This window comes from Nicotiana sylvestris, chromosome 2, assembly GCF_000393655.2.
Source record: "Nicotiana sylvestris chromosome 2, ASM39365v2, whole genome shotgun sequence".
In the NCBI taxonomy this organism is placed as follows: Eukaryota; Viridiplantae; Streptophyta; class Magnoliopsida; order Solanales; family Solanaceae; genus Nicotiana; species Nicotiana sylvestris.
In genome coordinates this window covers 55,991,325-56,004,033 of record NC_091058.1, presented here as the reverse complement: position 1 = coordinate 56,004,033, position 12,709 = coordinate 55,991,325, and positions in this window count along the sequence as shown.

Sequence of the window (12,709 nt, the reverse complement as noted above, 5' to 3'; positions counted from 1 at the left end):
TGCTGACATTGCTGGAGTAGCGTGGGTATTTTACGGGCACTACCAATCAAAATACTTACAAACATGGATACCTGTTGGGGGAGCAAGCAAACTAATGTGTCCGAAGATGCACTTCGGTTGAGACGCACTTCGGGTGAGACTCTTCCCATTCTCACTTAGAGGGAAGGCATTCGATTAGCTTGAGCGACTTCCCAACCATTCCATCACTACTTGGGATGAGCTGGCGGACAAGTTCATTGCAAAAATTCTCACCAGGGCATATGGCAGCATTGAGAGATGAGATCTTGGCTTTCAAGTAGTAGCCCACCAAACCTTTGCATGAGATTTGGGAGCGTTATAGAACAATGGTGAAGGAATACCACAACAATGATATGACTGAGGCGATGATCCAACAGACATTCTACCGGGGCATTAACACAACAAACCAATACATAGTGAACCAACTTGCTGGGGGTAACTTTATAAAGCTGTCTTATGATGAGGCTTGTGACATTCTTGACGAGATGGCTAACACTTCTTCTGCTTGGCAAAGTAGAGCCAATGTGCCTCAAGGTGACCCCACGGTCACTCATTTGCACAAAGAGTTACATGATCATGGGCACAACTACTATGAACCAACTAGCAAAGGCACAGTTGTAACAAGTTCAAAATCCTCGCCAAGTGAATGCTATGGAGGGTGTCAACATGCTTGTCAACAAAAGAAGACAAAGAGGTCAACAAAATCAAGGGAATTCAAAGCAATTTGATAATGATTGTGGTGGATTTCAAAATGATCGTTATGATGGACAGAGTGAAGAGGTACAATACGTGAACAATTATCAAGGCCAAAGGGGCAATTCTTCCAACCTACAACAATGGATACCCCAAGGCAATTGGGGCAATCAACAACAATAAGGCAATGGTAATTGAGGGAAAAACAACCAAAACAACAATTGGGGTAATCAGAACAACAATCAAAACAATAAAGGAAATTGGAATAGTAACAATAACAATTGGGGTGGTAACAACAATCACGGTGGATGGAATAATAGAAACCAAGGAAATCGAGGGCAAGGCTTTCAATGTCCCCAATATACCAACAACCGAACAATCCACCCCCATTTCCATCCTAAGGTCCTAGTTCTTCTAGCAATGATATGGGTATAATTGAAATGATGTTCGAACAAATGATGAAAAAGAATGGAGATTCTGATGCGCAGTTGGCTTCCCACAATACCTCAATCAGAAACTTGGAGGTGCAGTTAGGTCAAATCTCACAGTCTTTGAAACTCGTCCTAAGGGGGCTCTACCTAGTGATACGGTGGTTAACTCGAAGGGTGGGAACAATCATGTTATGGCGGTAACTACAAGAAGTGGGAGAGGCGGTGATGTGAATGCCTCTAAACAAAATCAAATTTTGAGTGATGAAGTTGAGTTGCAAGAAGATGAAGTTTCTTTGATGGTTGAAAATGTGATTGATGACAATGTGAACGAAAAAGTGAGGATTGATATTCAAGATGCCGAGGTGGAAACTCAAAATGATGTGAACCTGTCTAAGGAACACGTAATAAACATGCCAGAGCCAATTGTGCCTAAAGCCAAGGTACCTTTGCCAAGGCCACCTCCGCCTTATCCTCAAAGGCTCGTGAAGCAGAAAAATGAAAATCAGTTTAAAAAGTTCATTGACACGATGAAGAGCTTATCCATTAACGTGCCTTTGGTGGAGGCTCTTGAACAAATGTTGGGCTATGCTAAATTCATGAAGGACTTGGTGACAAAGAAACGGTCCATGTATTGTGAACCTATAAAGATGACTCACCAAGTTAGTGCAATAGTGCATTCAATGGCCCCGAAGCTTAAAGATCCCGGTGCTTTCAACATTCCTTGCACCATTGGGAGTGCGAACTTTGCTAAGGCTTTATGTGATTTAGGGGCAAGTATCAATTTGATGCCCTACTCAGTTTTCAAAACTTTAGGTATTGGGCAACCTAGGCCGACTTCCATAAGATTACAAATGGCGGATAGAACGATGAAGAGACCATTGGGTATTATTGATGATGTGCTTGTCCGGGTGGACAAATTTATCTTGCCAGCTGACTTTGTGATCTTGGATTGTGAGGTAGATTATGAAGTTCCTATCCTTTTGGGGAGACCTTTCCTTGCTACGGGGAAGGCGTTAATTGATATGGAAGTAGGGGAACTCACCTTCCGGGTGGGTGATGAAAAAGTGGTCTTTCATGTTGTAAGTTAATGAAGTAGCCCAACAGTTCCGAGGTGTGCCCTTTTGTGGACCTTGTCACGACAGTGATAGTTGATGACACCAGTGCAATGATCAATGTGGAGGACCCTCTTGAGGTCGTATTGTTGAATCTTGATGTCAATGATGATGAGGGCCGAGTGGAGTGTGTGAATGCTTTACATGGAATGGGATCTTACTCTTATGAGCCTAGAAACTTTCTTTGAATCTTGAAAATAGGAAGACTCTACCAACAAAGCCTTCAATTAAGTAACCTCTGGTGTTGGAGTTAAAGTCGTTGCCTCCACACCTCAGGTATGAGTTCTTAGGCCCAAGTTTTACTTTGATAGTTATTCTTTCCTCTTGTCTTACTAACATGCAGGTTGATGCCACATTGGTGATGCTTCAAAAGAGGAAAAGGCAATTGGATGGATGCTAGCTGATATTCGGGGGATAATCCCCGCATTCCGTATGCACAAGATTATTCTAGAAGATGATGCAAAGCCCTCCTTGGAACATCAAAGGATGTTGAACGAGGCAATGCAAGAAGTTATGAAAAGGAGGTGATCAAGTGGTTAGGTGCCGGGGTTATGTACCCCATCTCTAATAGCTCTTGGACTTTGCCTGTGCAATGTGTACCGAAGAAGGGTGGCATGACCGTGGTTGCAAATTCCCAAAATGAGTTGATTCCCACCAGAACCGTCACCGGTTGGAGGGTATGCATGGACTACTGCAAGTTGAATAAAGTGAACCACAAGGATCACTTTCCTTAGTCTTTTCTTGATCAGATGTTAGACCGACTTGCTGGGTGTGCCTTCTACTGTTTCTTGGATGGATATTCTAGGTATAACCAAATCTTGATTGCTCCGAAAGATCAGGATAAGACCATATTCACTTGTCCGTATGGCACTTTTGCCTTTTTTAGGATGCCTTTTGGGTTGTGTAATGCACCAGCTACATTCCAACGGTGTATGATGGTCATTTTCATCGATATGGTGGAAGACATTTTGGAGGTGTTCATGGATGACTTTAGTGTTGTGGGTGATTCATTTGATGAGTGCTTGAAGAATCTTGATAGAGTTTTGGCCCATTGTAAAGAAACCAATCTTGTTCTCAATTAGGAAAAATGCCACTTTATGGCGGAAGAAGGCATAGTTCTTGGGCATAAAATTTCAAAGCATGGTATTGAGGTAGACAAAGCAAAAATTTATATGATTTCAAGGCTCCCTCCCCCTACCTCTGTCAAGGGAGTTAGAAGTTTTCTTAGGCAAGCGAGGTTCTACCAGAGATTTATCAAAGACTTTTCGAAGGTAGTGAACCCCTTATGCAAGCTATTAGAAAAGGATGCCAAATTTGTGTTCGATGAGAGATGTATGCAAGCCTTTGAACTTCTCAAGCATAAGTTGACCACCACTTTTATCATTACCGCACCTAATTGGAGCTTTCCCTTTGAGCTCATGTGTGATGCGAGCGATGTTGCGGTTGGGGTGGTTTTGGGTCTAAGAGTGAACGAAATATTTCATCTGGTGTACTATGCGAGCAAGACAATGAATGATGCTCAAGTGAACTACACGGTGACCGAGAAAGAACTTTTGGCTATTGTGTTCGCAATGGAGAAATTTCGGCTGTATCTTATGGATGCCAAGGTCATAGTCCATATTGATCATGTCGCACTCCGATACTTGATGATGAAGAAGGATTCCAAAGCTAGAATGATGCGATGGGTCTTATTACTTTATGAATTTGATTTGGAGATTGTGGACCGGAAGGGTAGTGAAAACCAAGTGGCAGACCACTTGTCCCGCTTGGAGGAGGACGGGAGACCTCATGATAGCCTAGAGATCAATGATTCATTTCCCGACGAATAACTCCTTTCTGTGTCGGTGAATGGAGTGCCATGGTTTGCGGACGTTGCTAATTTCCTTGTGACTGGTATAATCCTGTGTGAGCTCTCTTCTAACCAAAGGAAGAAGCTCAAACGAGATAGTTTGGATTTCTATTAGGATGAGCCGTAATTGTTCAAGATTTGCACGGATGGTGTGATCCGAAGGTTTGTCCCGGAGGAAGAGCAATTTAGTATCTTGGAGGATTGTCATTCCTCTCCCTTTGGTGGCTATCATGGCGGGGCGAGGACGACTTCCAAAGTTCTTAGTTGTGGGTTTTATTGGCCAACTTTGTACAAAGATACAAGTGAACTAGTGAATAGGTGTGATGAATGTCAAAGAGCGGGTGGAATTTCGAAGAAAGATGAGATGCCTCTCAATATCATTCTTGAGGTTGATATTTTTGATGTATGGGGCATTGATTTTATGGGCCTGTTTGTTAGCTCGTGTGGGAACACATACATTCTTGTGGCAGTGGACTATGTTTCAAAGTGGGTTGAAGCTGTGGCTTTGCCCAACAATGAAGCCCGGAGTGTTGTTGCATTTCTCAAGAAGAGCATTTTTACAAGGTTTGCTACTCCTCGTGCAATCATAAGTGATGGGGGGGTCTCATTTTTGCAATAGAGCTTTTGAAACTTTGCTTGCAAAGTATGGTGTCAATCACAAGGTTTCACCTCCCTATCATCCTCAAGCAAGTGGCCAAGTTGAAGTCTCAAACCGGAAAATCAAGAGTATATTGTCAAAGACGGTCAATGCAAATAGGACCAATTGGTCGAAGAAGTTGGATGACGATCTATGGGCTTATAGGACTGCTTACAAGACTCTGATTGGTATGTCTCCGTATCGGTTGGTGTTTGGGAAAGCTTGCCATCTACCGGTTGAGTTAGACCACAAGGCCATGTGGGCTTTGAGGAAGCTAAATCTTGAATGGGATGTTACAGCCAATCTTCGTGTAGAGCAGCTTAATGAACTTGATGAATTTCGATTCCATGCCTGCTCCAGTTCGTCCTTGTACAAGGACAAGATGAAGTACCTTCATGATAAATATGCTCGTAGCAAGGAGTTCAAAGTGGGTGATTTGGTTCTCTTTTCAACTCTCGGTTACGTCTGTTTCCAGGAAAGCTTAAGTCAAAATGGAGTGGACCTTTAAAAGTGATGTTTGTGACCCCGTTTGGTGCACTTGATTTGAATAACAAAAATGGGGAAGTTTTCAGAGTGAATGGGTATAAAGTCAAGCACTACTTGGGAAAAATTGACCACGTGGTGGCACTTCTTCATCTCAAATGAGTTGATGGTAACCTGCGTCATGTCGCGATGTTAAATCAGGCGCTTCTTGGGAGGCAACCAATGTGTTTTTCTTTTTGTTTTCCATTGATTTTCATTGTAGTGTAGGATTTATTTTGGACTGACTGATTGTGAGATGCTACAGGATTGTGTTGATGTAGTGCAAGACAAAGTGAAGAAACAATTGTTCAAGTCTCTGAAGTTTGCAATGCGGACCGCACTACATTTAGTGTTGCCGCAAAGAACTTAGTGCGGGGGCACAAAAATCAGTGCGGACCGCATTGTTGATGGATGAAAAAGCCAAACCTCTGAAGTTTTCCACCGCGGCCACATTACATTTTGTGTGGTCCGCGGTGGACTACCGCGGCCGCAAAGCATTTTGTGCGGACCGTAGTAGTTGCCTTCTCAAACTTGTATAATGTTATGTGGTGCGGACTACACTGCATTTTGTGCGGTCCGTGGTGGGTAGGTAAGATGGGCCCCAGGCCTTTTCTATAAATAGGACATGAGGCCCTCATTTTGAACTTTTCGATCTTTCAACTCTAAGAGCTTTAAAAATCACTATTCATCCCCACTTATTGCACGTAACTGATCACTAAGGCCTAATTATCATCATAATATCTTACTTCTGGTACTTTAATTTTTTTTCAATTGTTAATGTTATTATTTTAATTAAATTTTTGTTTTCTTAGCTCTTCTTCTGTTGTTTCCCGTATTTCTTTCGATTTGGTAAGATTAGGTTAGTTACTTTATTGTTTAAAGTAGGATTAGGTAGTTAAATGACTTAACTAACACTTAGGGACCCTTTAATAGGTGAAAAATTGGACTTAAATTGAACATTTCATAAACCTTAGGTTGGTGCTGTGTTTTGGTGCTCAACGCGGACCGCGGTGGAAATTGTGCGGTCCGTAGTGCCCATGTGTGGTCCGTAATGGCATTTTGTGCGGACCACATTGAAGAATGTTCTGAAACCTGATCATTGAGGATCATGGCTGCATTGCATTTTGTGCGGTCCGCGGTGCCTCAATACGGACCATATTACCATTTTGTGTTGTCCGCGATGCATTTATTCAGAGAGTGGGTAGTCTGAACCCTACCTCTGTGCGGACCGCCGTGCCATTTTGTGCAGTCCGCATTAACCTCTGTGCGGCCGCTCTACATTTTGTGCGGACCACATTCTGCAATGTTTTACTGTCTACAACTATCTTTCCTGCAACTCTAAATTACATTGATTATATTGATACTAACAAAGCATGATTGAACTTGTTTGCAGGCAATGGTGAAACAAAAAGGCAAGGGTGCTAAACAAGTAGGTAGAGGATAATCCTCCCGGGGTGGGAAACAAAAGATGATAAAGTAGATCCCCCAAGCCCGACAAAACATAAAAAACACAAGGAAACTCATCAGAGTTGTTGATACGGCTATTGATCAGTCGGGGAGTGAGTATGAGCCCTCCCGGGAGGCATCATCAGATTCAGTGCCAGAGTACATTGCTGACTGGCCAGAGAGAAACAAACTGAGAGATACTCCTCCACTTTCCCCCACTGCCCAAGCTTCAGTGCATGTATATTTTGAGTCGTCTGAGGGCTCAGCTCCCGGTAGTGGAAATGAACACTCCACCTCTCCCACAGCTTCATTATCTGGAGAGGGTGCAGAAGGAGAAGAAGAGACAGTAGGAGAAGGGGGTGAACCTCAGGTGGGAAGAGTAGCGAGAACTAGAAACCCGGAGGTATGGCAAGACTGTTTTGTGAGTGAGGTGGCCTACCATAAATTCAGAGAATGGTGGCCTATGAGGAAATTGATTTCGAAGCGAAGTTTTGTGGATAGAGACCTTTTGCCTCACAACCCCAATGTGAGAAGACAGTTTAGAGAGAGAGTGGGTTGGGAGTACTTCTTAAGCAACTGTGTGGATGCAAACGAGCACTTGGTCAAGGAATTCTACACCAATGCTGCCCACATCAAGAAGTACACCAAAGTGACCAAGGTGCAAAATTTGAAAGTGTTATTTGATGGGAAAGCAATAAATGACTACTTGGGCTTCAATGAGGAGGATGAATCACTATATCTAGAGAAGATGGCATTAGGTGAGGCGGCCCGTCCTTAGTTGACACAGTACTTGGCAATCCCAGGTACCACCCCCGATTGGTTGAATGCGGGAGTGAAGATCTTAAGGAGAAGTTTGAATTTCGAGGCTAAGGGGTGGGAGACATTCGTGTGCAGCAAACCGGACCCCACTATCCACGACAACTCACTCCCTCTTCACCGGGCGGTACTGGTAGCATCAATTATGGCGGGGTACCCAATTAATGTCGTGAATATGATGTCTCGGGTTATTATGCAGGTAATGAGTGAAGGTGACAGAAACTACCCCTTCCTCAGCTTCTTAACCATGTACTTCGGGGACCTAGAGGTAGAAAAGCGGAAATTTGATGTCGAAGTGAAAGAAAAGGCACTGTTCTCATGGTACAACATGCAGGGTGATGACAACCCTAAAGGAAAGAACTACAAGGGAATAGCCACTGCTTTAACTAGCCAGTCTGAAGAGCCAGTAGTGGTAGTGGCTCCTACTCAGCCTTCTTCCACTACAGCGGACATGCCCCCTAATCCATCCACTTCGGCAGTTCCAGACATACCCTCCACCCCAGCCTACCCAGTAAGTGCCCACCGTCTGAGCCAGGCCCTTCTCAGCGTCAATAACTGGATGCATAAAGCTTCCTCTAAGTCATCTGTCCTTACTACTATAGTGGCAGCTTAGTCGGCACCTCCGCCTCCACAGGTCTTACAGTCTATTGAGGACACCCTCAAGGATATTCTGGACAACCAGAAGAAGATCCTGGACACTCAAAAAGTCCTTACAGAGGATGTGGATTCTCATGGGAAAGCCCTTAAGGAGCTTTCTAGGGAGGCGAAGAAGATGAGAAAGACTCAGGCTTCCAAGGAGTCCGTGAAAGAGTTGTGGGTTGAGGTTGGCAGGTTGAAGGCCGATCACCTATCTTTGGATTTATTGCTAGATGACCAAGTGCCAGCAGCCCATCCCCAGCCAGTGCAGTCGGAGAGGCCTCCCAAGATGAAAAGGGTGATTCCCCGTGCAGATGATGCAGTCATACAGTTAGAGGACCCGCAGGGAAATTTCTCCAGCCAACCCCAGGAGTTAGCCCAGGCCTTGGTCCAAGTCCAGGTCCCAGCAGAGCAGCAGGTCATAGGGAGCCAGTCTCAGGTTCCCGAGCTTACAGAGGACCCAGGGACTACTCAGGATCCCATGCAGACAGATGTGTCATAGGGAGTTTCTGTATCCTCTTCCCTTTATTTTTGGTGCTTATTTTGATTAGTTGGCATTGAGGACAATGCCATCTTTCATTTAAGGGGGTAGACCCTACTTTGATTTATCGGATGATTGTATATATATGACAAATTTTATTATCTCTTTCTTTCCTTTTTCATCTTTGATATGTATATAATTTTAGCACTTCATTACATTTTTCGTACTTTTCACTTTGGGTCTGTATATAAAAGTTATGTTACATTGTATATATTCATCCCCCTTATTGTATATTCGATCAAACACCTCTTGTATATATTCGTTTTACTTTTCGCAATTTTTTCTTTCTTAGCTTATTATTTGTGTTCGTAACTTCTTGTTTTGGATTTTTGCAATAAGCCTTTGGTTTTCTTAATGCCACGGTTCTTTCCAAAGGTGGAATTTGTATGAACTGGGTGGCTCTTCCCGATGATGGAGGGCATGACTACCTTTTTAAGGGTTTGAGTCTATTTTTCCTTTCTTTTTACTTTTTAGTAGGTAGTGGTTAAGAGTGCCTCAAGCAAAGCTTCACTTGGGCCTAGCACATTTGCCTTTGATCTTATGGTCAAAAACAAATTGTTGTGTATAAGATGGTGAAAGTTGTGACCTTGAGACTCTTGTGTTGGCCGATAATCATCAAGTGGTTTTTCGGAACCATTGTGTTCTCAAGTCTTATCTAAGGTTGTTGTGGGCCCCCGACTCTGTGTCTTTAGCGATCACATAGCTTGTGTGGTGAAAAAATTTGCATTGCAAGTCCAAGTCCCGAGCCATTGGCCTAGAACTTGCTCTTAATATTTGTTGAGGCAAAATCCTAAGTGAATTTTGACTTGAAACATGATTATAGGCTCTCGTTGATCCAAATGATAGCTTGAACACTTCCATAGCCTACCAATGATAAAATCTCTAGTAAAACCTTTTGAGCATTAGACCTTTTTTCCTTCAAGAACTAGAATACAAGCCTTTACTCATTCTAAAAGATACCCTCTCTTAGCACCCGATCTTCCCTCACATGACAAAAGTATAAGTTTGGGAGGCGGAGAGATGAGGATTGCAACAAAGTGGTAAAAAGGCACAAAAGTAAGAAAAGGAAAGGCAATGAAAAAGGAAGAAAAGCAAAAAAATCAAAAAGAATGTTCAATATAGAAATGAATAAAGGGATTCAAAAAAAGCAAAGAATGAAAGGTGTGGAAAGTTGACAAAGGAGAAAAGATTTGAAATGAAAAAGAAAGAGTGACAGTATGTCTCTATAACCCTTAGAAAGAAGTGGAATGACTTAAAAAATCAAGTGAATGCGTGCCAAAATGAAACAAAAGAAGTGCTTAAGGGAAGATGGAACCTACTTAGACCAAACATTTCTTACCCTGAACCAAAAGCCTTCACTATGTCTCCACAAAAGCCCTATATGATCTTAAGTTGAATGAAGCTTACATTAGTGGTGACTCACATAAGGGGCAAGAATATGGTACTTAGAGCCAGACTTGTGACTTTTCCTTGAGAGAGATGAGTGAGTTTCCATTAACCTCATTCTGAGTGCCACTATCCTAAAGGTGAGGTTTGCTTAGGGAGAGTTGAGGGTGTGTGAGTTTGGGTTCCACAATGACCAAAGTAATAGAAAGAGTTCTTTGATATGTTGAGTCAACTCTTGATACTCTTGTGTCGCACTTAAACCATGTTGTTTAAAAGAGTAAATGTTTTTGATGATTTATTTGTATTGAGGGCAATTGTTAGTCCTAATTGATGCTAGGTGAGGTCACTTTATGACAGCTGAATTTTCTTGGATTTTCTCTTAAGGGGTGGGTCTTATTTTGTTTACTTGAGGACAAGCAAAAGCTTAAGTTTGGGGGAGTTGATAACTAGGAATTATGATGCATTTTACAGTCCTTCATGCTCAAGTTTTGATTAAAATGTGTACAAAATAGTCCCAAAGGCTTACAAGTTAAGCTTGATTGCAGGTTTTATCAACAAGGTGACAAGATGTCAAAGATCAGCTCAAAAAGGAGTGAAACTTGTACAAGTACCAAGATAAGACAAAGCTCAGTCAAAACAGGGCCAATGCGGCCGCCTCCATTCTGTGCGGTCCGCAAAAGTGAAGTTCAGAGAGGGTGTTATTCAGGCCAAAAGGCAATGCGGCCGCAAGGGGTTTTGTGCGGTCCGTATTGGTATCATTGCGGCCGCACTCAATTTAGTGCGGTCCGCGGAGCCAAGGTTCAGAGAGATGGTGTTTCGGAGGTTGAAGCTCAATGCAGTCGGCGGTCCTTTTTGTGCGAACCGCAATGGAAGCCACCACGGGCGCACTCGATTTCGTGCGGTCCGCATTGCCCAAGTTCAGAGAGCTGAGTATTCAAGTTCAAAGCCTTAGTGCGGTCTGTACTAGCCCTGCAGGGGTATTTTTGTCCAAGATTTTTAGCCTAGTATAAATAGATTCGTTTCCCATTTTTAGGTTATCAGATAGTTTTTGTACTGAGATGCGCTTGTGACTTCGTCTTTTCGGCCTATTTTGAGTAATTTTAGCGTGATTTCAACATTGAATCTTTAAGTTTAATTTAGCAATTAATTATTATGAGTTTCTCTTCATCTATTTCCTTATTTTCTTCTCTAATTATGAGTAGCTAGACCCATAAGCTAGGGTTGTGGCTTAACCCTAGTGTGGGTAATTGATAGGTCTTTTGTTTTGATGCTTGATTGTCTATGGGTGTTTGATATTTGGGCTAATTTAGGGTTTTAATTGTGAATTAGTGGTTGTAAATACTAGTTTATGCCTAGTAGACTTTGGTTCTTCTTGAGAAAGAGAGCCTAAATCCATAAAATTAGTCCAACAAGGAATTGGGGCGTATTCAAGAGATTGATAGCCCCAATTAAACGGTTAGACCTAGAGATAGTAACACCCCACTTGAACCTTGATTGCTTGTGTAAATTTGCATACCCAACTGGTTTTGAGAAAGTCAATTTGGTCAAAATCACTCGAACTACTGAGAGGTATAGAGTGAGTAGAATCGTGCAACGGTTATATCATACTCCCCAAATGTGACAATCTAGCTTTAGACTCAAGAATCCGTCAATTGACCACCTAAGCGAAAGTCGCTACCCTAGTGTCTTTTATTCATTTGAACAACTCGCAATAGTTTAACCTTAGCTTATTTTAGTTTAATTAAGCGTTGTAGTTTTATAAAATTAAAATCATAATCAAAGCCAAAAAATGTGTAGAAGTGAAATTAAGAGCAAATACACAACTCCACTTTAGATAGACACCCCACTCCAATATCTAGCTCCCTGTGGAAATCGATCCCGACCTTAATCGGGTAAAAGTTGCTTCGACCTCTCTCGCTACTCAATAGTAGTGCAGGGTTGGCCTCGATCAGGTGGCCAACTTCAGAGAGCAAAAAAGTCAAGCCAAGAGCCTTAGTGCGGCCGCACTCAATTTTGTGTGGTCCGCACTAGACCCGCCGAGGTATTTTTGTCCAGAATTTTCAGCCTAGTATAAATAGTTTCCTTTCCCATTTTTAGGTAAACATATAGATTTTGGGACAGAGCTACGCTCGTGACTTTATCTTTTTGACCTATTTTGAGTAATTTTAGCATGATTTCAACATTGAATCTTCAAGCTTAATTTAGCAATTAATTATTATGAGTTTCTCTTCATCTATTTTCTTGTTTTCTTCTCTAATTATGAGTAGCTAGACCCATAATATAGGGTTGTGGCTCAACCCTAGTGTGGGTAATTGATGGATCTTTTATTTTGATGCTTGATTGTTTATGGGTGTTTGATATTTGGGCTAATTTAGGGTTTTAATTGTGAATTAGTGGTTGCAAATACTAGTTTATGCCTAGTAGACTTTGGCTCTTCTTGAGAAAGAGAGCATTAAGTCCATGAAATTAGTCGAACAAGGAATTAGGGCTTATTCAAGAGATTGATAGCCCCAATTAAAGGGTTAAACCTAGAGATAATAATACCCGACTTGAACCTCAATTGCTTGTACAAATTTGCATACCCAATTGGTCTTGAGAAAGTCAATTCAGGCAAAATCACTC